The sequence below is a fragment of the Rhinoraja longicauda genome, chromosome 36, assembly GCF_053455715.1.
Source record: "Rhinoraja longicauda isolate Sanriku21f chromosome 36, sRhiLon1.1, whole genome shotgun sequence".
NCBI lineage: Eukaryota > Metazoa > Chordata > Chondrichthyes > Rajiformes > Arhynchobatidae > Rhinoraja > Rhinoraja longicauda.
In genome coordinates, this window is record NC_135988.1 from 18822765 (window position 1) to 18848801 (window position 26037).

At 49.8% G+C, this 26037-nt stretch overlaps 2 protein-coding genes across 10 annotated transcripts in view; one reads left to right on the top strand and one right to left on the bottom strand.

Annotated features, from left to right (window-relative positions):
* LOC144610403 (poly(ADP-ribose) glycohydrolase-like) overlaps window positions 1–9724 on the bottom strand; it is a 34402-nt gene extending 24678 nt beyond the window's left edge. For 2 of the 7 annotated variants that reach the window (XM_078429048.1, XM_078429042.1), the window contains exon 1: window positions 873–927. The gene's annotated coding sequence lies outside the window, so the exon portion shown is untranslated. Of the gene's footprint in view, window positions 1–868; window positions 995–4722; window positions 4782–9638 lie in introns of those variants that run through there. The other 5 variants (XM_078429045.1, XM_078429047.1, XM_078429043.1 and 2 more) reach the window with 5 other exon arrangements.
* A 96-nt stretch (window positions 9725–9820) lies between these two features.
* Window positions 9821–26037, top strand: part of LOC144610448 (zinc finger MIZ domain-containing protein 1-like) — a 99913-nt gene continuing 83696 nt past the window's right edge. For all 3 annotated transcript variants that reach the window (XM_078429125.1, XM_078429126.1, XM_078429127.1), the window contains exons 1-2: window positions 9821–10018; window positions 14246–14338. The gene's annotated coding sequence lies outside the window, so the exon portion shown is untranslated. The remainder of the gene's footprint in view (window positions 10019–14245; window positions 14339–26037) is intronic.

Sequence of the window (26037 nt, forward strand, 5' to 3'; positions counted from 1 at the left end):
ACCCGAAACGTCACCCATTCCTTCTCTCCTGAGATGCTGCCTGACCTGCTGAGTTACTCCAGCATTTTGTGAATAAACTGTGTCTATTTGAATTGGATTCATGCTTCTGTACCACGTCAGGCAGCATTGGTCATTTTAGTGGCTGTTAATGGTTTTTAACTAATCAATTCACCAATTCAAATTTTCTTGGCTCTAAGTATAAAGTTAAATGTCTTTTCAATTGTATTGTGGATACAGTAGAGTTCTATTGTTTGCAAATGCATAATCTCTGCTTCTATTACTTTTAAAAATAAAACAAAAAGAGATACAGCTCGTGGAGGTGAAATTAAAATTAACAGAGAAAGCAAAGAACCGTTCATTAAATATATGAAAATAACTGCACATGCTGGTACCAATCGAACGTATTTATTCACAAAATGCTGGAGTAACTCAGCAGGACAGGCAGCATCTCAGGAGAGAAGGGATGGGTGACGTTTCGGGTCGAGACCCTTCTTCAGACCGAGTTCATTAAATATGATCAATTGGCCAGAGAAGAGTGGATGTCTGGTGCAAATATTCAATCAGTAACATCCAAAGTTTAAAGATCACGAAGCAGTAACTCTTCAAGAAATAGTTATAAATGTCAACTATCAACTTATCCTAGAAGTTGAACAAAAATAATTATTTGCAAACATTTTATATACGAAGAAATCGCAGGGAGTTGTGAACACGGCCCAGTCTAGCACACAGAGTCTGTTTACTAAAGTGGTGCTGAGATGGACCCATGCCCTGCTACGGGTTTTAGTAGCTTGCTGGTCTAGGATCTTTGGACCGGAGTGAAGGTTTGCGCTCAGACACAAAGCTGTGGAACAACATTGCAAACACTCACTCACCGGCCTCTGCTCCGCCATGAACATCTCCCCGGCACACAGATCACATCCCAGAAATGAAAGTGAAAGAGAGGAGCTGTAAATATTGCAGTTCGCTGTGAGGGAGGGGGAGTGTGCGCGGTGAACCTGCAGCAAGGACTGATTGGCGTTTAACTTGGCATCATGTTCAGCACAGACATTGCGGGCCGAAGGGCCTGTTCTTGTGCTGTGCTCATCTGTAGACAGACACAGAGTGCTGGAATAACTCAGCGGGTCAGGCAGCATCTCTGGAGAACATGGATAGGTCATATATTATAGGAGCAGAATTAGGCCATCGGCCCATCGAGTCTACTTCCCCATGCAATCGTGGCTGGTCTATCTCTCCATCCTACCCCCACTCTCCTGCCTTCTCCCCATAACCCCTGACACCTGCACTGATCAACAATCTATCTGCCTCTGCCTTAAAAATACCCAATGACTTGGCCTCCACAGCCTTCTGACCCGAATCGTCACCGATCCATGTTCTCCAGAGATGCTGCCTGACCCGCTGAGTTACTCCAGCACTTTGTATCCTTTTGTATATTAACCAGCATCTGCAGTTCCTTGTTTCGACAAGTTTCAGAGATTGGGAGTGTGCGCCACACTGCGGTAATACGGTGTGCTGCCGCTGTGGGGCAGTGTCCCCCAGCCTGTGTAATACAGTGTGCTGTCGTTGTGGGGCAGTGTCCCCCAGCCTGTGTAATACAGTGTGCTGCCGCTGTGGGGCAGTGTCTCCCAGCCTATGTAATACATGTGCTGCCGCTGTGGGGTAATGTCCCCCCAGCCTATGTAATACAGTGTGCTACCACTGTGGGGCAGTGTCTCCCAGCCTGTGTATACAGTGTGCTGCCGCTGCGGGGCAGTGTCTCCCAGCCTGTGTATACAGTGTGCTGCCGCTGTGGGGCAGTGTCCCCCAGCCTGTGTAATACAGTGTGCTGTCGTTGTGGGGCAGTGTCCCCCAGCCTGTGTAATACAGTGTGCTGCCGCTGTGGGGCAGTGTCTCCCAGCCTATGTAATACATGTGCTGCCGCTGTGGCGTAATGACCCCCAGCCTATGTAATACAGTGTGCTACCACTGTGGGGCAGTATGGTCTAGCGGTGAGGATTCCTGGTTTTCACCCAGGCGACCCGGGTTCGACTCCCGGTATGGGAATTACAGTTTTAGGGATGAGAGGAATCAAGGGATATGGGGAGAAGGCAGGCACGGGTTACTGATTGTGGATGATCAGTCGTGATCACAATGAATGGCGGTGCTGGCTCGAAGGGCCGAATGGTCTCCTATTTTCTATGTTTCTATCAGGCACAATAGTGAACATAGACACAAAATGCTGGAGTAACTCGGCGGGACAGGCAGCATCTCTAGAGAGAAGGAATGGGTGACGTTTCAGGTCGAGACCCTTCTTCAGGACAAAGATTGTTTCTGATTGTTTCTAATCCTCAGTTCCCAAACACAACCTTGTCATTCTCTGCTCTCTTTCATTTGTGTCTCTGTTCTCTTCCCTCTCTCCCGGCTCCTGGCTCGTTTTACTCCCTCCACAGCTTGATTACTCTCCCTCCCTCTCTCTCTCTTTCATTCACAACCTCCCTCTTCCATGTTATCGTTCCCTTCCCCCTCACTCCATCTCCCTCCCTCCCTATCTCCTCCCCTCTCTCCTCCATCTCCTCTCCCCCACCCCCTCCTCTCCCCCACCCCCTCCTCTCCCCTCCCCCTCTCCTCCCCACCCCCTCCCCTCTCCCCCACCCCCTCCCCTCTCCCCCACCCCTCCCTCCCCCACCCCTCTCCCTCCCTCCCTCTCCCCTCCCCACCCCTCCTCTCCCCTTCCCACCCCTCCTCTCCCCTCCCCCACCCCCTCCTCTCCTCTCTCCCACCCCCTCCTCTCCCCTCCCCACCCCCTCCTCTCCCCTTCCCATCCCCTCCTCTCCCCTCTCCCTCCCTCTCCCCTCCCCATCCCTCCCTCTCCCTCTCTCCTCCCCTCTCTCTCTCCCTCCATCCTCCCCCTCTCTCCCTCCCCCTCTACCTCCCTCTACCTCCCCCTCTCCCTCCCTCTCTCCTCCCTCTCTCTCCTCCCCCTCTCCTCCCTCCCCCCCTGTTATTTGGACAGTCTCCACGATTTGCCGGTGGACTGGAAAACGCGGATCACGGATCATTTTCGGAGTCGGGATTCCAGCAAAATCTGCAAATATTTAATAGTTGTGCCGAGCTACTGCCGCGCGCCCACCTTTGGCAATATTCACTTTTATAAAAACAAGCAGCGAGTTTAACGGGTGATTCATTGACCGCCTGTGTCAGCCCGGTAAGTCTGGCGAGTGACCAGCTGGAGCCGCTTGTCCTGGGGCAGGTTCGCTCGACCTCCCCCCGTCTCGTCTCTGCTGGGCCTCTCATGCCCAGCCTTCTGTTCTTCATTAACCCCTCAGACCGTGATTCTGAACACAACATTATATATTTTTTAACAATCACCCTTCCCTCTCCCTGCCCAATGTTGGCAGGGCCCAGTTTAAATCTGCCTTTTGTTCTGACCATCAGTGGTATCTTTAGTTTAGATTCACTGGAGGCACTGGGAACTGCAGGTGCTGCAATCTTGAGCAAAACACAAAAGTGCTGGAGGAACTCAGCGGGTCAGGAGCATCAGGGGGAGGGGGTGGACAGATGATGTTTCGGGTCGCGACCCTTCTTCAGACTGAATGAAGTGGGGGGGGGGGGAATAAATTGTAATAACAAGGAAATGCAAATGCTGGTTTACCAAAAAAAAAACACAAAGTGGCGGAGTAACCCTGCGTCAGACAGCATCTCTGGAGAACATGGATAGGTGACGTTTTGGGTCGGGACTCTTTCAGTCTGACCCGAATCGTCATCTATCCATGTTCTCCACAGATGCTGCCTGACCCGCTGAGTTACTCCAGCATTTTGGAGTACTCATCCGTATCCACCCATCACTCGCCAGACTTTGTCCTACCCCCATCTCACTTTTCCAGCTTTCTACTCCCCACCCCCCCGCACGTCTTTGGAATGTGGGAGGAAACCAGGGCATCAGGAGACAACATGCGGTCACATGGAGAACGTGTAAACTCCACACAGACAGCACCCAAAGAATTTAGACGGATGAGGGGAGACCTCATCGAAACTTACCGACTAGTGAAAGGCCTGGACAGAGTGGATGTGGAGAGGATGTTTCCACTAGTGGGAGAATCTATGATTAGAGATCATAGCCTCAGAATTAAAGGACGTTCCTTTAGAAAGAAGATGAGGAGGAATTTCTTTAGACAGAGGGTGGTGAATCTGTGCAATTTATTGCTAGATGGCTGTGGAGACCAAGTCAATGGTTATTTTTAAAGTGGAGATAGATAGATTCTTGATTAGTACGGGTGTCAGGTAATGGGGAGAAGGCAGGAGAATGGGGTTGAGAGGGAAAGATAGATCATCCATGATTGAATGGCAGAGTAGACTCAATGGGCAGAATGGCCTAATTCTGCTCCTTTGACTTATGAAATGAGGTCAGGATGGAAACCTGGTCTCTGGCGCGGTGAGGCAGTGGTTCTATGCACGGCAGCACTCTGCCACCCTTCTCCATTACCCTTTGCGGTCAAATATGAATTTCAGCGGTAAGTATCAGGCTGAGTTCCTGACCAGTGGTTCCATGCCGTCAGGTTAGAAACAGAAAATAGGTGCAGGAGGAGGCCATTCGGCCCTTCCAGTCAGCACAGTCATTCAACATGATCATGGCTGATCATCTAAAATCAGTACCCCATTCCTGCTTTCTCCCCATATCACTTGATTCTGTTAGCCCTAAGAGCTAAATCTAACTCTCTCTTGACATGGTTTGGCATCACTCGGTACCTGGACTCAACGCTTGCTCCTCAGTGCTTCCCGGCACCTCCAGGTCTTTCATCACTGATCTGTAATGACAGCGCACAGGATTGTGAAACGGATTCCCACTTCTCACCTCTCACGGCAGGGCTGCAACCATCAATTACTCAGCCATTGAGCCAAGCGTTGCTGAGACTATGATTAATACAGATCCCAGGTGAATGGAACTATAATCCGGTTGCTCACTAACGTCTACAGATATGCCATAGAAAGCATCTTATCGGGAGGCATCACAGCATGTTTAGGAACAGCTCCATCCAAGACCACAAGTTGTATCTAAGTGTAAGCAATGACTTGTAAACTGCAGTGTTTGCCTGGTGCCTGCACTCAGCGATCATCTACTGATTATTTCCTCCTCCACAGCACCACTGCCAACACAATCCTCCAGTCTACCTGAAGAAGTGCGGCACAGTGGCACAGCGGGTAGAGCCGCTGACTTACAGCGGTAGAGACCGGCTTAGATCCTGACAGCGGGTGCTGTCCACGTGGAGTTTGCACGTTCCCTCTTGTGATTGCGTGGGGACTGAGTTACTCCAGCACTTTGTGTTTTACTCAAGATTCCAGCGTCTGCAGTTCCTTCTGCTTCCATTTTGTCTCCCAAGTTCCAGCTCAAGATTCCAACTTGTCCAGGAGACCAACGACATCATCTCTTTCCCACTAAACTGTCCCTGCACCCAACCCCCCCTGCTTGCCCTCCACATCACCATGGAGTGGTCTGGGTGAGCGACTGGGCAGGCTCAAGGTCAAACCTTCCTTCCTCTCTCTCTCACTCACTCCCCTCATTCATCTATTGAACAGAAGCAACAGAAGAGGGTCATAGTCATACAGCACGGAAACATGCACATCATACATACTGCACGGAAACATGCACATCATACATACGGCACTGAAACATGCACATCATACATACCGCACGGAAACATGCACATCATACATACTGCACGGAAACATGCACATCATACATACCGCACTGAAACATGCACATCATACATACCGCACTGAAACATGCGTATCATACATACCGCACGGAAACATGCACATCATACATACCGCACTGAAACATGCACATCATACATACCGCACGGAAACATGCACATCATACATACCGCACTGAAACATGCACATCATACATACCGCACTGAAACATGCATATCGTACATACCGCACTGAAACATGCACATCATACATACCGCACTGAAACATGCACATCATACATACCGCACTGAAACATGCATATCGTACATACCGCACTGAAATAGACGTACCGTAAATACAGCACGTAAACAGATGTACCGAACATACAACTTGGAAGCAGGCATACAGAACAGATGTCAGAGGTTACGGGGAGAAGGCAGGAGAATGAGGTTAGGAGGGAGAGATAAATCAGCCATGATTGAATGGCGGAGTAGAGTTGATGGGCCGAATGGCCTAATTCTACTCCTATCACTTACGACCTCATAACATACAGCACAAAACAGGCTTATCTTAAAAAGAATAAAATTATACACATGTATAATTAGATCATCCATGCTGATCATGATGCACCATCCAAGCTAGTCCCATCCACTTGCACTCGGGAGGAAACCAGAGCACCCGGAGCAAACCCACGCAGGTCACGGGGAGAACGTACAAACTCCGTACAGGCAGCACCTGTGGTCAGGATCAAACCCGGGTCTCTGGCGCTGTGAGGCAGCAGCTCTACCCACTGCACCACCGTGCTGTGTTGGGTAAATCTGGAACATCTGCAACAGCACTGAATTTCCTGAGTTTAATATAAAAACAGAGAAATACCACTTTCACCTGCTTAGAATTAATGTACTGAGCTGATTTCCTTACTAACAAGCAATTTATTTGTCTAGTAAAAATGTTTTGAGAATATTTTTATATTCCAAATAGTCTATTGAATTTGGTTACGTTGCTAATGCAAGCAACTAATCATTCAGTAGGTAGGTGGCTGAACAATAATACTGCGAGATAACTCTCTGCTGTGTCAGCATTATCAGTGTAATTATCCCCATATCATGCACTCCAGTGCATCGCAAAGCAAAAGTTGGCAAATGTTGTAAATCTGAAATAAAACTTGAAATGTCTGAAATACCCAGCAGCATCTGGAGAGTTATTTCATACACACAATATTCTATTGGTGCAGCGGGTAGAACTGCTGCCTCACAGCGCTGGAGACCCGGGCTCCATCCTCACTTCAACCGCTGTCCATGTGGAGTTTGCACGTTCTCCCTGTGACCAGCTGGGTTTCCTCCCACATCCCTAAAGACATCTACTATCCATCTGAAGAAGGGTCTCGACCTGAAACGTCACCCATTCCTTCTCTCCTGAGATGTTGCCTGACCCGCTGAGTTACTCCAGCTTTTTGTGATACCTTCTATTATCCATCTCATTGGTGACCCGTGAACTATCTTTGATCGGACTCCATTGCCTTTATCTTGCTCCTAGCCTTATTACTGTTATTCTCTTTATCGTATATCTGTATACTGTGGATGGCTCAATTGTAATCAGGTATTGTCTTTCCGCTGACTGGTTAGCACGCAACTAAAGCTTTTCACTGTACTTCGGTACACGTGACAATGAATTAAACTCAAATTCAACATGCGGGTTTGCAGGTTAATTGGCTGCTATAAATCGCCCCCTGTATGTGGGGAATGGATGAGAGAGTGGGATAACATAGAACTAGTGTGAAAGGCTATCACAAAATGCTGGAGTAACTCAGCGGGTCAGGCAGCATCTCAGGAGAGAAGGAATGGGTGAAAGGGTGATCGCTGGTCAGCGTGGACCTGGTGGGTTGAGGGAAGGTGATTACCAGAGGCCTGGCTGACAAAGTATGTTCCTGTTAAAAAAATACAGAGCAAAGCACAAAGTGTTGGAGGAACTCAATGGGTCAGGCAGCATCTGTGGTGGGGAACAGGAAATTGAACCGTCCTACCACAACCAGAGAGCGGTCCTGAACTACCGTCTACCTCATTGGTGACCCTCGGACTATCCTTGATCGGACTTTGCTGGCTTTACCTTGCACTAAACGTTATTCCCTTTCCATGTATCTGTACACTGTAAATGGCTCGATTGTAATCATGTATTGTCTTTCCGCTAACTGGTTACCGCGCAACAAAAAAGCTTTTCACTGTACCTCGGTACACGTGACAATAAACAAAACAAAACTTTTCTACATGGATATCTATCTGAGAAATATAACAATTAGGACAGAATCTATTGTATTGAAATAAGAAAATTAACAATAGTCAAGTACATGATTAATTATTATAGATACTGATAATGGAACAATGAAATTCTTACTTGCAGCTGCCAAAAAGGCCTGTAATCACAATGAACAAAAGATGCAGGATCATTTCATTCCAAAGAGGAAGAACGATTCTAAGGGGAGTAAGAGGCAATTGTGGCTGACAAGGGAAGTTAGGAATGGAATAAAACTAAAAGAAAAGGTGTATAACATAGCAAAGAATAGCGGGAAGCAGAGGATTGGGAAACTTTCAAAGGACAACAGAAGGTAACAAAACGGGCAATACGGGGTGAAAAGATGAAGTACAAGGGGAAGCTGGACAAAAATATAAAGAAGGATGGTAAAAGCTTCTTTAGGTATGTTAAGAGAAAAAGATTAGTAAAAACAAACGTGGGTCCCTTGAAGGCAAAAACAGGTGAAATTATTATGGGGAACAAGGAAATGGCAGAAGAGTTGAACAGGTACTTTGATCTGTCTTCACGAAGGAAGACACAAACAATCTCCCAGATGTACTAGAGGACGGAGGAACTGAAAGAAATTTGCATTAGGTGAGAAAGTTATTGGGTAGTTGCGGTGGTGAGTTAACAGGCCACTGTAAATAACTGTGTGTGTGTGAGGGTGTATACTGGGATCTGGGGGGGCAGTCAAGAGGAATGAGGAAGAGTTCAGCTCACTCTGACTCAACCAACCCGATCTCCCGGTGGCTCAGCACTTCAACTCCCCCTCCCATTCCCAATCTGACCTTTCTGTCATGGGCCTCCTCCATTGTCAGAGTGAGGCCCAGCGCAAATTGGAGGAACAGCACCTCATATTTCGCTTGGGCAGTTTACACCCCAGCGGTATGAACATTGACTTCTCTAACTTCAGGTAGGCCCCGCTTCCCCTCTCTATTCCCTCCCCAGTTCTCCCACTAGTCTTCCTGTCTCCGAATACATTCTATCCCTGTCCCGCCCCTTCCCCTGACATCAGTCTGAAGAAGGGTCTCGACCCGAAACGTCACCCATTCCTTTGTCTCCAGAGATGCTGCCTGACCTGCTGAGTTACTCCAGCATTATGTGTCTACTTATGAGGGAGAGTGAACTGGGATTAGTATAGATTAGCTAGAGGCACGGTTAGTCCTGCACTCCTGGTATCTCAATCTCACCCACTGTATGCACTGGTCCCACAGTATTCACTCCCTCGTAAAGCCCACCCTCAACCACTCTCTGTTTTCCCTCACCCTCTCTATCCCTCAGATCACACTCCCTCTGTACACCCACTCACTCTCCCTCTTTACACCCTCTCCCTCGCTCTGTTTACCCTCTGTTATCGTTACAAGTCTGAAGAAGGGTCTCGACCCGAAACGTCACCCATTCCTTCTCTCCAGAGATGCTGCCTGTCCCACTGAGTTACTCCAGCACTTTGTGTCTGTCTTTGGAATAAACCAGCACCTGCAGTTCCTTCCTCCACCCTTCACTCAACCCCAATCTCACTCTCTGACCCATCTCTCTCTCTCTCTCTCCCCCACCCACCCACTCACTCGGTACACAACCACTTTCGCCAGGCCCCTCAGTATAACCTTTTTTTTTGTAAACATTTCAAAAATAAACTTTATTCAGATGTAAAATTATATACTAAACTGAACCCGTGCAGAAACCTGAAAGCGCGCTGACTGCAGTCGGGGCTGGAGCCGCGGGTTCGAGACCCCGTCCTGTCCAGCCGGAGTGGAGAGGGTGGGGGTGGGAGAGCTGGGGAGCCGATCCGATCCGATCCGATCCGTTCCGGCGGCGCGGCTGATCCGGTCATGGGTTTGTGGGTGACCGGCCCTGTGCCGGAGTATCTGCGCTGTAACCTGACACTGGAGCCGGAGCGCCGGCGCTTTCTCTCTCCGCTTCCTCTCTCCCCCTCTCTCTCTCTCCCTTCTACTCTACTCTACTCTACTCTCCACTCTACTCTACTCCTCTCCCGCCCGGCTCCAGCGAGCTCCCTCCCCGCCAGCCCACACCTCCCGACTGCGGAACAAGCAACCCCGGCTCTGTAAGTCACTGCATTGCCTGCTGGCCCCGTCACCTTTGTGTGCGTCTGTGTGTATCTGTGTGTGTGGTGTGTCTGTGTATCAGTGTGTGTGTGTGTGTGTGTGGGGGGGGGTGTATCAGTGTGTGTATCTGTGTGGGGGGGGGGGGGGGTGTATCAGTGTGTGTATCTGTGTGTGTGGTGTGTCTGTGTATCAGTGTGTGTGTGTGTGTGTGTGGGGGGGGGTGTATCAGTGTGTGTATCTGTGTGGGGGGGGGGTGTATCAGTGTGTGTGTGGGGGGGTGTCTGTATCTGTGTATCAGTGTGTGTGTGTGTGTGTGGGGGGGGGGGGTGTATCAGTGTGTGTATCTGTGTGGGGGGGGGGGGGGTGTATCAGTGTGTGTATCTGTGTGGGGGGTGTCTGTATCTGTGTATCAGTGTGTGTATCAGTGTGTGTGTATCTATGTGTGTGTGTCTGTGTGTGTGTGGGTGTGTATCAGTGGGGGGGGGGGGTGCCTGTGTGTGTGGGTGTGTGTGTATCAGTGTGTGTGTATCAGTGTGTGTTGGGGGGTGTGTATCAGTGTGTGTATCAGTGTGTGTGTGTGTGTATCAGTGTGTGTGTGTGGGGGGGTGTATCAGTGTGTGTGGGGGTGTGTGTATCTGTGTGTGTGTGTGGTGTGTGTATCTGTGTGTGTGTGTGTATCTGTGTGTGTGTGTGTGGTGTGTGTATCAGTGTGTGTGGTGTGTGTATCAGTGTGTGTGTGGGGGGGGGTGTATCAGTGTGTGTGTGTGGGGGGTGTGTGTATCTGTGTGTGTGGGGGTGTGTGTGTATCTGTGTGTGTGGGGGTGTGTGTATCTGTGTGTGTGTGGGGGTGTGGGTATCTGTGTGTGTGGTGTCTGTGTATCTGTGTGTGTGTATCTGTGTGTGTGTATCAGTGTGTGTATCTGTGTATGTGTGTGTGGTGTGTGTATCTGTGTGTGTGGTGTGTGTGTGGTGTGTGTAGCTGTGTGTGTGGTGTGTGTAGCTGTGTGTGTGGTGTGTATCAGTGTGTGTGTGTGTGGTGTGTGTTGTGTGTGTATCTGTGTGTGTGTGTGTGGTGTGTGTGTGGTGTGTGTATCTGTGTGTGTGGTGTGTATCAGTGTGGTGTGTGTATCAGTGTGTGTGTGTGTTGTGTGTGTGGGGGGGGGGGCAGTGCAGTGTGTTCCTCTCTGGCACAATGATTTGGCCGGAGCTGGTGCCTGGGGTGGGAAGGGGGAGTGGTTTGACACAACCTCGATCTGTGGCTTGAAGCATATTGGTTGGTGGGTGGGGAGGGCTGGAAGGGAGGGGGAGAGATGGGCTGGGAGGGAGGGGGAGAGATGGGCTGGGAGGGAGGGGGAGAGATAGGCGGGGAGGGAGGGGGAGAGATGGGTGGGGAGGGAGAGAGTATGGGCAAGGAAAGAGGGATGGGTGGGAGAATGTTGGGTGGGAGGGAGAGGGTGGGTATTGGGTGGGAGAGGGGGGTGTGGGTGGGAAGGAGAGGATGGATGGGTGGTTGGGAGAGGGTGGGTGTAGGTGGGAGGGAGAGGGTGGGTGAGGGTAGGAGGTGAGGGTGGGTATGGGTGTGAGGGTGGGTATGGGTGTTAGGGAGAGGGAGAGGGTGGGTATGGGTGGGTGGAAGGGTGGCTATGGAAACTAACTCTCTCTTGAATACATCCAGTGAATTGGCCTCCAGATCATAGCCTCAGTAATAAATGAGGTGCCTTTAGGAAGGAGATGAGGAGGAATGTCTTTAGTCAAAGGGTGGTGAATCTGTGGAACTCATTGCCACAGATGGCGGTGGAGGCTGTCATTGGGTATTGAGGAGATTGACAGGTTTTTGATCAGTATGGGTGTCAGGGGTTATGAGGAGAAGGCAGGAGAATGGAGTTGAGAGGGAGAGATAGATCATCCATGATCGAATGGCGGAGTAGACTCGATGGGCCGAATGGCTTAATTCTGCTCCAATGTCTTTTGTTTTTCTGCCCCCCTCTGCCTCCCTGTTCTCTCCCTTGCTTTCAGCTCCCTCCTTGACTGAGTTTGCTCCTTATCCAGAAAAGTGCTGGAGTAACTCAGCGGGTCAGGCAGCATCTGTGGAGAACATGGATAGGTGACGTTTCACAGAGTGCTGGAGTAACTCAGCGGGTCAGGCAGCATCTGTGGAGAACATGGATAGGTGACGTTTCACAGAGTGCTGGAATAACTCAGCGGGACAGGCAGCATCTGTGGAGAACATGGATAGGTGACGTTTCGGGTTGGAACCCTTCTTCAATAAATGCAGGGAGGTGGGAAGGAAAGCTGGGAGAGAGGATTTCCTCTTCCTCACCCACCTACAATCAGTCTGAAGAAGGGTCCCGACCTGAAATCTCACCTATCCATGTTCTCCAGAGATGCTGCCTGACCCGTTGAGCTACTCCAGCTCTCTGTGACCTTCTAAAGATAACAGCCTTAGCTTCAACCTTAGAGCTGAAGTGTTCAAATTAAAATGTCCTCACATCCTCCTCGTATCTTTTGCTCAAAATGTTAAATCCCCGCTTCTCCCCGATCCTCACAACATCTGCTGATGGGAACAGCTGCCCTTCATTATCTCTCTCTAAACCTGCAATGACCTTGGCAAACTCAATCTAATCTTACTTACTCGCTGGGTTACTCCAGCACTTTTTTGTCTTTATAGACAATAGACAATAGGTGCAGGAGGAGGCCATTCGGCCCTTCGAGCCAGCACCGCCATTCAATGTGATCATGGCTGATCATTCTCAATCAGTACCCCGTTCCTGCCTTCTCCCCATACCCCCTGACTCCGCTATCCTTAAGAGCTCTATCCAGCTCTCTTTCTTTGATGTAAACCAACATCTGCAGTTCCTTGTTATTTGCTGTTTTCCTTGGAGTAACGACATTTTTAGTTTAGTTTAATTTTGGTTTAGTATATTGTCACGTGTGCCAAGGTACAGTGAAAAGCTTTTATTGTGTGTTATCCAGTCAGCGGAAAGACTTTACATGATCACAATCGAGCCGTCCACAGTGTACATATACAGGATAACCGCAATAACGTTGAGTGCAAGATTGGAATTTGATGGAAGTGGACACGCTGTGTCAGGTTTAGTGAGAGTAGATCCACAGACAAGGGCTCTGATCTGTAGGGAGATGGGAACAGTCAGGGCTATTAAATGGGACCATCAGGATTACTCTGGGAAGCGCTGATACAGTCTTGATGGGCTGGGTGGCCTCTAACCGTGCATCAATAATTAAACTCCAACATCCTAACTCTGTAATTAAAAGGTTTGTTAAAATAATGCTTATACAGTTTGCTTCAATTGTTTTTGTTTAATAAATTCAGCCCAACTTCTCCATGTATGTTGAAAGGCTGGAGCAATTAGGCTTGTATACACTGGAATTTAGAAGGATGAGGGGGGATCTTATTGAAACATATAAGATAATTAGGGGATTGGACACATTAGAGGCAGGAAACATGTTCCCAATGTTGGGGGAGTCCAGAACAAGGGGCCACAGTTTAAGAATAAGGGGTAGGCCATTTAGAACGGAGATGAGGAAGAACTTTTTCAGTCAGAGAACGGTGAAGGTGTGGAATTCTCTGCCTCAGAAGGCAGTGGAGGCCAGTTCGTTGGATGCTTTCAAGAGAGAGCTGGATAGAGCTCTTAAGGATAGCGGAGTGAGGGGGTATGGGGAGAAGGCAGGAGCGGGGTACTAATTGAGAGTGATCAGCCATGATCGCATTGAATGGCGGTGCTGGCTCGAAGGGCTGAATGGCCTACTCCTGCACCTATTGTCTATTGTCTATGCCGACCAATATGTCATAAGGTCATGTGACAGGAGCAGAATTAGGCCATTCGGCCCATCAAGTCTACTCCGCCATTCAATCATGGCTGATCTATCTCTCCCTCCTAACCCCATTCTCCTGCCTTCTCCCCATAGCCTTTGACACCCGTACGAATCAAGAATCTTGAATGGTGTAGTAGACAATGGGCCGAATGGCCCAATTCTGCTCCTGTCACTTATGATCTTATGAAACCTGCACGTCATTGGAGTGTAGGATGAAAGCAGAGCACCAGGGGAAAACCCACGCAGGTCACGGGGTGAACGTGCAAACTCCATACAGACAGCACCCGTAGTCAGGATGGAACCCGGGTCTCTGGCGCTGTGAGGCAGCAGCTCTACCGCTGCGCCACCGTGCCACCTAAGTGTTGACTCTCTCCAATATGTGCCCTTTACAGATCGCTCTTGCCTGGGCTACTCTCGCAACCTCTCCAACCTGCGGTCTCATCCATGAAGCAGCAACCGGGACCCTCAGCACGGGATAAACGCAGGTACCATATCAATGTTTAAAAGACATTTGGGCGGGAACATGCAGAGGACAGAAGGACATAGGCCAAGTACTAGCAAAGGGGATGAGCATGGATGAGTTGGGCCAAAGGGCCTGTTTCCATCCTGTGTGACTCGGAAAGACTCTGAAAAGTACTCGCCAAGAACGAAGGTAGACACAAAATGCTGGAGTAACTCAGCAGAACAGGCAGCATCTCTGGAGAGAAGGAATGGGTGACGTTTCAGGTCGAGACCCTTCTTCAGACCCGAAACGTCACCCATTCCTTCTCTCCAGAGATGCTGCCTGACCCGCTGAATTACTCCAGCATTTTGTGTCTATCGTCGGTGTAAACCAGCATCTGCAGTTCCTTCATGGACACCTAACTTTGTTGGCTGCCAATTCCAAAGGTTTAGGCCCCGTCGCCATGTCAACCTGTCCCTCGTTGGCTAACCATGACTTCATGCCGTTGAACTAAAAACAGATAATAAGGTCATGTGATAGGAGCAGACTTAGGCCATTCGGCCCATCGAGTCTACTCCCCCATGCAATCATGGCTGAACTATCTCTTCCTCCTAACCCCATTTCCCTGCCTTCTCCCCCTTCTCCCCATAACCTCTGACACCCGTATTAATCAAGAATCTATCTATCTCTGCCTTAAATATATCCACTGACTTGTCCTCCATAGCCTTCTGTGGCAAAGAATTCCACAGATTCACCACCCTCTGACTAAAGAAATTTCTCCTCATCTCTTTCCTAAAAGAACGTCTTTTGCTGGAAAGAAATGCTGGAGAAACCCAGCCATTTCCAGCAGAGGAGGGGTCTCAGACCTACAACACTAACTGCTTCTCTTTCCACAGATGCTACCTGACCTGCCGGGTTTTTCCAGCATTTTCCAATTTTATTTCTGATTTTGAGCATCTGCACAGATGGAGCAGATGCTCAAAATCTAGAGCACGGCAGGAGGCCCTTCAACCCAATACCTCCATGCTGACCAAGTGCCCCACTAAGCCAAGCACTATTTGCCCATGTTTCACCCACATCCTTCAAAGCCTTTGCTATCCATGTACTAGCCCACATTTGTGATGTTCTTGTTTGGTCCCAGGATGTGTTCGACTCATTTTGTCTCTTCACATGCATGTTTCTATCACATACAATACAATACAATATATCTTTATTGTCATTGTACCCAGGGGTACAACGAGATTGGGAATGCGCCTCCCATACGATGCAATAATTTAAGTAATTACCAGCAACCCAACGAAACGAGACAATTGTAACAGTTTTTAGACAGGGTAAAGTGCAAGTTGATCTATGCGCTGTGACCATCCGGCTCAGCAGGACCGGTTCATAGCAGCTATGGCCCTGGGGATGAAGCTGTTCCTGAGTCTGGAGGTGCGGGCGTAGAAGGCCTTGTATCGTCTGCCGGATGGAAGGAGTTCGAACAGACTGTTGCAGGGGTGTGAAGAGTCTTTGTGGATGCTGGTGGCTTTTCTGAGGCATCGTGTGTTGTAGATGCCCTCCAAGGCTGGTAGCTGTGTTCCGATGGTCCTCTGAGCTCTATGGACTACCCGCTGTAGAGCTTTCCTTTCTGCCTCCGTGCAGCTGAGGTACCACACAGGGATGCCATGCGTTAGGATGCTCTCTATGGTGCAGCGGTAGAAGGTCGTCAGCAGCTGTTGGGGTAGACCAGACTTTTTCAGTGTTCTTAAGTAGAACAGTCTTTGTTGTGCCTTCTTGACCAGCGCAGCAGTGTTATTGGACCATGTTAGGTCCTCCGAAATGTGAGTGCCCAGAAACTTGAAGCTGGACACTCTCTCCACACTGACCCCGTTGATAGAGATCGGGGCATATTCCCCGTTATGTGACCTACGGAAGTTGATGATCAGCTCCTTGGTCTTGGTGGTATTTAGGGACAGGTTGTTATCCGAGCACCAGTCCGCCAGGTTCTGCACCTCCGCTCTATAGTTTGTTTCATCCCCGTTGGTGATAAGCCCGATCACCGTTGTGTCGTCTGCAAACTTGACTTTCTCAAGGGATTTGGACAAATACGGGGATAGGAAGGGTTTGGAGGGATATGGGCCAAATGCAGGCAAATGGGACTAGGCCATGATGCCATGGCGGCTGGCATGGACAATGTGGGCCGAAGGGCGTGTTTCTCTCGTGCATAGCTCGATGACTATTGTTGATAGACATAAAAGCTGGAGTAACTCAGCGGGACAGGCAGCATCTCTGGAGAGAAGGAATGGGTGACCCTTCATCAGACTATCATTGCTTGGCTAACTCACGACATCGATGCCATTTAGACCTGGCACTTGCCTTGGATCTACACGGTTCGGGTGCCCCAGATCATGAGGGGCGCTCAGCAAGACCGGGTGTGAAGGTGAAACATGGCGACATCTTGGCATCGTGTTGGCTGCTGTCTGTGGAACAGTGGGATGGGTTGCAGGCTTGGGTGGGTGGGTGGGTGGGAGAAGATGGGTCCCAATGGGAGTCTGTACCTTGGACATTAGAGGCACAGTCATCTGGGAGAAGTGGAAGCCATGGGTGTACAGACAGCACCCATATTCAAGATCGAACCCGGGTCTCTGGCACTGTGAGGCAGCAACTCTACTGCTGCACCACCGTGCCAATCTTACCCTGAATACCCTCTAATCCAGGCATCGTTCTGGTGAACCTCTCCTGCATCCTTTACAAAGCCTTCATATCTTGTTATAGGGGGCGACCAGAACTGCACGCAATACTCCAAATGCAACCAAACTAATGTCATGTAAAGCTGCATCATGACTTCCTGACTCCTGTACGCAATGCCCTGACCAAACCAAGCGCTGTTATTGGCATTTTATGGGTTAATATGTTCCTGTGGTTTTTTTTAAACAACTAATCGGAGAGCGCGATGCATAATGAATATTTTATCGCCAGCTAACCTGTTATTCTGATCCTGACAGTGAGGCTGCAGTTTCCCCCCGGGGATTGCAGACTCTAGTCATGCACACAGTCTGCACAAGGAATCGATGATTGGTGAAGGACCCCTCCTGTCCATGATGCAGTGGTTTACGTTTCATACATCATCGAGTCCAGAACAAGGGGCCACAGTTTGAGAATAAGGGGTAGGCCATTTAGAACGGAGATGAGGAAGAACTTTTTCAGTCAGAGGGTGGTGAAGGTGTGGAATTCTCTGCCTCAGAAGGCAGTGGAGGCCAGTTCGTTGGATGCTTTCAAGAGAGAGCTGGATAGAGCTCTTAAGGATAGCGGAGTGAGGGGGTATGGGGAGAAGGCAGGAACGGGGTACTGATTGATAGTGATCAGCCATGATCGCATTGAATGGCGGTGCTGGCTCGAAGGGCTGAATGGCCTACTCCTGCACCTATTGTCTATTGTCTATTGATTCTCCCTGCTGGAGGTTGCAGTCTTGGTTCTCCCCTGGTTCACAGAAATGTGTGCATCAAACAGTTACCGAGAGCTGACACACGCACACGCTCTCATACGCGTTCACACACACACACACACACACACCCGGGCACACATACACACTCAGACACACACACACACTCTCTCAAACACACATAGACACACCTTCGCGCACACTCTCTCTCGCACACACTCTCGCACACTCTCCCTCGCACACTCTCACACACTAATACAGACATACCTTTGCACACACACTCTCTCGCACACACACTCTCACACATGGTAGCAGCGGGAATTTAAATTCAAGTTATTAAATAATTCTGGAATTAATGAAAAATCTAGCTTCACCAACACGGTGGTGCAGCGGTAGAGTTGCTGCCTCACAGCGTTAGAGACCCAGGTTCGATCCTGTCTACGGGTGCTGTCTGCACGGAGTTTGTACGTTCTCCCCATGACCTGCATGGGTTTTCTCTGGGTGCTCTGGTTTCCTCCCACACTCCAAAGATGTGTGGGTTTGTAGGTGAATTGGCTTTGGTAAATTGTAAGTTGTCCCTGGTGTGTAGGTTAGTGCTAGAGTGTGGGGGATTGCTGGTTGGTGCGGACTCGGTGGGCCGAAGGGCACGTTTCCATGCTGTAGCTCTAAACAAAAGTATACGAAACACTGGCCATGAAACAATAAGAACGGAGATGAGGAGGAATTTCTTTAGTCAGAAGGCGGTGAATCTGTGGAATTCATTGCCAATTCTATAGATATTTTAAAAGCAGAGATTGATAGGTTCTTGATTAGTACGGATGTCAAAGGTTATGGGGAGAAGGCAGGAGAATGGGGTCGGGGGGGGGGGGGGGGGGGGAGATAGATCAGCCATGATTGAATGGTGGAGTGGACTCAATGAGCCGAATGGCTAAATTCTGCTCCTATGTCTAATGGTCTTGTTGGATTATTATTGAAAATCATTGAATTTGTTGACACCAAATTGGGCGTGCCATCCACAAAAGGAACTGAAGATGCTGGAATCGTGAGCAAAGGACACAAAGTGCTGGAGTAACAGCAGCATCTCTGGAGAACATGGCGAGGCAATGTTTCTGGTCGGGGCCCTTCTTCAGACCGATTCCCAATATGGATGATTCTCAAAATTTTTCATTTGAAACGTGGGGACTATTATTGTCAATGACGTGCCAGGGAATAAAGAAACGAAGTCCCGGGACTCAAGTTCATTCATCTCTAGAACCATCCAGGTGGATCGTCTCTGCAGTGTGTGGGGCCATGGTGAGCAGATGCACAGCTGGTCATATCGCCAATGTTCCACTCCTCCTCTCTCTGTTGCCGTTGGTTTTACCCGTGCTCCCCGCTATCCCTCCCTCCCTACCCGCTCTCTCCTTCAAAGCCCAGTGGTAGAGTTGCTGCCTCAGAAGAAGGGTCTCAACCTGAAACATCACCCATTCCTTCTCTCCAGAGATGCTGCCTGTCCCGCTGAGTTACTCCATCTTTTTGTATCTATCTTCGATTTAAACCAGTATCTGCAGTTCCTTCCTACACAGTTTTCTCCACAACACTGGAAGCCTAAAGTACCAGTGGCTGATCGGCAAGAGCCCAGGGCTCTGAGTGTTTCACTCACTGTTGAGCAGCTGCCATCCAGTATAGTCCTGCTTCGACTGAAATAGTCTAGTTTAGGTTATTATTGTCACGTGTACCGAGGTACAGTGAAAAGCTTTTTTTGTTGCGTGCTATCCAGTCAGTGGAAAGACTGTACATGATTACAATCAAGCCGTCCACAGTGCACTGATACAGGATAAAGGGAATAACGTTTAGTGCAAGGTAAAGTCCGATTAATGATTGCCCGAGGGTCTTCAATTAGGTAGATGAGAGGTCAGGACCACTCTCTGGTTAGTGATAGGACGGTTCAGTTGCCTGATAACAACTGGGAGGAAACTGTCCCTGAATCTGGAGATGAGCGTTTCACACGACTGTACCTCTTGCCTGATGGGAGAGGGGAGAAGAGGGAGTGACCGGGGTGAGACTGGCTCTTGTTGATGCTGCTGGCCTTGCCAAGGCAGCGTGAGGTGTAGATGGAGTCAGTGGAAGGGAGGTTGGTTTGTGTGATGGTCTGGGCTGCTGGCCTTGCTGAGGCAGCGTGAGGTGTAGATGGAGTCGATGAAAGGGAAGTTGTTTGTGCGTGATGATCAGGGCTGCTGGCCTTGCTGAGGCAGCGTGAGGTGTAGATGGAGTCGATGAAAGGGAAGTTGTTTGTGCATGATGGTCTGGGCTGCGTCCACAATTCTCTGCAGTGGAATAAAGGAAAGTATGAAATAATGGAAGTGTTTCCACAGCCCCTTCCAGACCTGTGGCACTCGTATTTGAAGTGTGTTCTTTTCTGATGGAGCCCACACGGCTTGCGCTTGGCAACTGTCTGGAGAACCAGGGGAATGTTAACGATGTTGATTGAAAAATAAGTCTTGGCCTCGACACTAAATACCTCTAAGGCTCTTTTGAAATCCCGACCACAGGTCTTTTGTATGCATCTGGCGGACAGAGAAGGTTCACGTCTCTGCCAACAGTTGACCTCTCTGCACTGCATTGGGCTAGCAGCCTCAGATCCATCCTATAGACGGCCAGATCCATCTCCAACCTGCCCAGTGAGACGTCATTGCCACATGTACCGAGGTCCAGTCAGGTGATTAGTTTGCACACAACCTGTGTAGCAGACCTCACCTGGGCAGCACACAAGTGTCACCACGTTTTGGAGCCGATGAAGTTACAGAAGTTGACGGAACAGTCCTAGCTACTGCCCGCTGCTGCAAAATGGAATACTTTAATGACACAAGTGATTTGGGGGGAAAAGCAGGAACGGGGCACTGATTTTGGATGATCAGACATGATCATATTGAATGGCAGTGCGGTGAGGATACAGAGTGCAGAATATAGTTCTCAGCATTGTAGCGCATCAGTTCCAGAGACAAAGTCCAATGTCCGTAATGGGGTAGAGGTGAATCGGACAGTACCCTAGCTTATGGAAAGATCGTTCAGAAGCCTGATAATAGAGGGGAAGAAGCCGTTCCTGAGTCTGGTGGTGCGCGCTTTCAAGGTTCTGTACCTTCTGCCGGACTGGAGTGGGGAGAGGAAGGAATGACCGGGGTGGGACAAGGTTTTTTTGATGTGTAGTTGAGTTGTTTGTTGTTTAGTTTATGGTTACGTGTACCGAGGTACACTGAAAAGCTTTTGTTGCGTGCTCTCCAGTCAGCAGAAAGACAATACATGATTACAATCGAGCCATTACAGTGTATAGATACATGACAAGGGAATAACGTTACTGCAAGGTAAAGCCAGCAAAGTCCGATTAAGGCTCCGAGAGTCAGATAGTAGTTCAGGACCGCTCTCTGGTGTGGTAGGATGATTCAGTTGCCAAATAACAGCTGGGAATAAACTTCCTGAATCTGGAGGTGCTTTGATTCTGTTGGCTGCTTTTCCAAGGCAGTGTGGTGTTGATGGAGTCGATGGTGTGGAGTGTGGTGTGTGTGATGGACCGGGCTACATCTACAATGGTGGGGAGTGTGGTGTGTGTGACAGACTGGGTTACATCTACAATGGTGTGGAGTGTGGTGTGTGTGGTGGACCGGGCTACATCTACAATGGTGTGGAGTGTGGTGTGTGTGGTGGACCGGGCTACATCTACAATGGTGGGGAGTGTGGTGTGTGTGACAGACTGGGTTACATCTACATCTCTCTGGTGTCACCACATGCCTTTTGCTGCTGAGAGCTAAATGTAACATTGACGGCAGCTGTCGGCAGAGCAAGGATAGACGTGTTTGCTACTCGATGAACAGGGTGTCTGTGAGCGGAGCCTTGGTTGGCCAAGTTTGCTGAACTATTCTGATTCCCTTTACCACACAATTAAAGGCTCAAGTGGGATTATGTAGCTCAGCAGAGGGTTCCGCCAGATTAACGGAACATTATTTGTGCAGTCAGAACACCAGTACTGGTCGACTGCAGAGTCGGTTGTTCATTTTTTTCAGCTGCTAAAGATCAGGACAAATGTTTGGAAGCTTGAAAACCGAGGGTTTCGTTGACAGTCGAGCAGCTGTGAAGTGCCGACGCCAGATGACACTGATTTCATTTGGTGGCTGGGATCCAAGTCTGATTGTAACCCAAAGACAGACACAGAGTGCTGGAGTAACTCAGCGGGACAGGTAGCATCTCTGGAGAGAAGGAATGGGGACGTTTCACAGTGCTGGAGTAACTCAGTGGGACAGGCAGCATCTTTGGAGAGAAGGAATGGGTGACGTTTTGGGTTGAGACCCTTCTTCAGATTGGCAGTGCAGATTCTAGAACTAGAGAGCACATCCTCAAAATAAAAGGACGTACCTTTAGAAAGATGTGGAGGAATGTCTTTAGTCAGAGGGTGGTGAATCTGTGGAATTCATTGCCACAGACGGTTGTGGAGGCAAAGTCAATTGGTATTTTTAAAGAGGTGAAAGATAGGTTCTTGATTAGTAAAGGTTACAGGGAGAAGGGACGGTGGCGCAGCGGTAGAGTTGCTGCCTCACAGTGCCAGGGACCCGGGTCCCAGGTTCGATCCTGACTACGGGTGCTGTCTGTACGGAGTTTGTACGTTCTCCCTGTGACCGCATGGGTTTTCTCCGGGATCTCCGGATTTCTCCCACACTCCAAAGACGTACAGGTTTGTAGACACAAAGTCCCCAGTGTGTAGGATAATGCTAGTCCAGGTGATCGCTGGTCGGTGCAGACTCGGTGGGCCGAAGGGCCTGTTTCTGTGATGTATCACTAAAGTAAAGCAGGAGAATGGGGTTGAGAGGGGGAGATAGATCAGCCGTAACTGAATGGCGTAGACTTGATGGGCCGAATGGCCTGATTCTGCTGCTATGTCAGTTATGAGTGGTGTGCCCCCATTCACGAACATCGTCGTCTGTTCTGTCTGCCCGGGGCGTGTGCGGGTTGGGGGTGTGTTGGGGTGGGGATGGGTAGGGACTGCAGGGTGGTTAGTTGGGCTTGGGGTGTGGGTGAGGTGTGTCGACAATAGACAATAGACAATAGGTGCAGGAGGAGGCCATTCGGCCCTTCGAGCCAGCACCGCCATTCAATGTGATCATGGTTGATCATCCACAATCAGTACCCCGTTCCTGCCCTGCGGGTGGGGAATGGGTGTGGGTGGGGATCGCTGGCTGCTGTGTGAGGCCACACACACTCTCTCTGCTGTGGCTACAGCAGCAGTGGTGCAGTGAGTAAGATGCGGCAGTGGTGTGGGCCAGTGAGTCAGTGTAAGCACAGTGCTGGGGTTAATGACTGCGGCAGCAGTGTGTGGCTGCTGTCTGTATTGATTTGGAGGGAGATGCTGCCGGTCTTGTTACTACGGCAACCTGCCTGTCCCCAGTGCAGGCGAGACTAATAAATCCTGATAACGACACAAACGAGGGAGACTGGGAACGGGCGGTGCTGTTAGTGCAGTCATTGTCACTGAGAATGGATTACCCTGCCCCCTCCCCTCCCCTCCCCTCCCCTCCCACCCACTGAGACCAGCGCTGGTGCGGTACAAAGACAGAGCGGTCTCTCCTCACTACACCATGCCCATGCAGACGGCACTGAACCACTTGCACCCCTGACAGTCATGGAAACCATATGGCAGGCATGTGTGGGCAGCTTGTCCCAGCTCTGCGTGTGTATGCGCGCATTTGTGTATGTGTGTGTAAGTGTTTGTGTTTCTCTATGTGTGCATGCGTACATGTATGCATGTGAGCGTGTGCTTGTGTGTATGCTTGTGTGTGTGTGTATGCATGTATGATTTTGTGTGTGCATGTGCGCATGTATGTACGCGTGTGTATGTGTTTGTGTTCCTGTATGTGTGCTTGCGTACATGTATGCATGTCAGTATGTGTGTGTGTGTATGATTGAGTGTGTGCTTGCGTGTGTGTGTGCGGACGTGTATGAGTGCGTGCGTATGCTTGTGTGCGTGTATGATTGTGAGCGTGTGTGTGCCTGTGTGCGTGCATGATTGAGCCTGTGAGTGTGCGCATGCGTGTGTGTGCGTACGTGTATGATTGTGAGTGTGCGTGCGTGTGTATGCTTGTGTGCATGTATGTGCGTGTATGATCGTGAGTGCATGCGTGTGTGTGTATGCTTGCGTGCGTGTGTATGATTGTGTGCGTGTGTATGATTGTGAGTGTGCATGCGTGTGTGTGTGTGTGCAGGAGATGTGTTAGGAATGATTTTGATCGGCCTGCATTTGAGTCTGGGTTTTGGGTCTGCATTTGGGTCTGCATTTGGGTATGATTTTGATCTGGGTTGCCATCCTCTCTCTCTCTGGTCTAGTTTAGAGATACAGCGTGGAAACAGGCCCTTCGGCCCACTGAGTCCGCGCCGACCAGCGATCACCCCGTACACTAGTTCTATCCTACACACCAGGGACAATTTACAGAAGCCAATTAACCTACAAACCTGTACATCTTTGGAGTGTGGGAGGAAACCGGAGCACCCGGAGAAAACCCACGCAGTCACCAGAACGTATAAATCCGTGCAGACGGCACCCGTAGTCAGGATGGAACCCGGGTCTCTGGCGCCGTGAGGCAGCAGCTCTACCCACTGTGCCACTATGCTGCCCGTGTCTCTGCTCCTGTTAAAGCCCAGATAATGAAGGCAGCAGAAACGGGTGGCATAGTGGCGAAACGGGTAGTGCTGAGGTTATAAACTACATTAACCATTTAATGACAGTAGGCATCTGTGGCGCCATCAAAGCTGGGCAGAACGACAGTCTCCTGGCATTAAGGTCATAATAGGAGTAGAATTAGGCCATTCGGCCCATCGAGTCTACTCCGCCATTCAATCATGGCTGATCTATCTCTCCATCCTAACCCCAATCACCTGCCTTCTCTGCATAACCTCTGACACCTGCACTGATCAAGAATCTATCTATCTCAGCCTTAATATATTCAATGTGAGAGGAATGAGTGACTGGAGCCCAGTTTCACCAAACTACAGGAGAGCTGAACATTGCACAATAACAACTGGTGCCGTATTGATAATTCACACTTCATCATTTCTTGTTGCACGAATGTTGACGTATTTGATAAAGGCGGCACGGTGGGGCAGCGGGTAGAGCCGCTGCCTCATGGCGCCAGAGAACTGGGTTCAATCCTGACCTTGGGTGCTGTCTGTATATGGAGTTTGCACGTTCTCCCTGTGACTGTGTGGGTTTCCCACGGGTGCTCTGGTTTCCTCCCACATCACAAGCCATGCAGGTTTGTAGGTTAATTGGCCCTCTGTAAAATCGCCCTGAACTGTTTGTGTGTGGGGTCAGCTACAGGGTTCCACAGGCGAAGTAATCTTGCTGTGTATCTGTGTGAGGGGATGGGAGAGGGGAGGGGAGAGAGGAGGGGAGAGGGAGGGGTGGGGAGAGGGAGGGGTGGGGAGAGGGAGGGGTGGGGAGTGGGGGGGAGGAGAGAAGAGACGAAGGGAGAAGAGAAGAGAGGGGGGAGAAGAGAAGTGAGGAGATGGGGAAAGGAGGAGGAGGCGAGGGGAGGATGAAACATTTGAGATGAGTGCTGTTCCATGCCTGAGCAAAGGACATTTGCAGCACTTGCTGTTTTACAAATTCAAAAACAGCCAACCTTGACTGCGGACTGACCTTGCAAATTCCTGCGATAATTATATATTTTGTCTTGAAGCTGGTTGAACATCATAATTAAGACAAAGCTGCTGCCTCAGCCTTGGCACCAGTTACATTTGGCTTATCTTGGCTTTGTTGAGTAAAAGGCAAGGCCAGCATTGTTCCAGCGCCCAAGGCCCCACTGGTTTCTCCCCAAATACCTTACGGCCACTGGGGTGTTGGCCACAGGAAAACTCCCAGAGAAATCTCCCACAAGCAGATAGCAGATTCCTTCTCTCCACAGATGCAGCCTGACCCGTCGAGTTACTCCAGCACTCTGTGAAATGTCACCTATCCTTGTTCTTCACAGATGCTGCCTGACCCACTGAGTTACTCCGGCTTTTTGTATCTACGGTGTAAAGCAGCATCTGCAGTTCCTTCCTACACATGATGGCGTCACCCACAGACAGTGCCTAGTGACTAGGGTTGCCAATTTCCTTACTTCCAAATACGGGACAAAGGGTGGCGTCACCGCCCCGCGCCTCACGTGATCTCACCCTGCCCGGGCGGCCGCCATTGGTGGAGCGGGAGCACGTGGCCGCTGGCTGGGTGAGGTCACGTGGGGCGCGGGGCGGTGACGTCACCCTTTGTCCCGTATTTGGAAGTAAGGAAGTTGGCAACCCTACTAATACGGGACAAG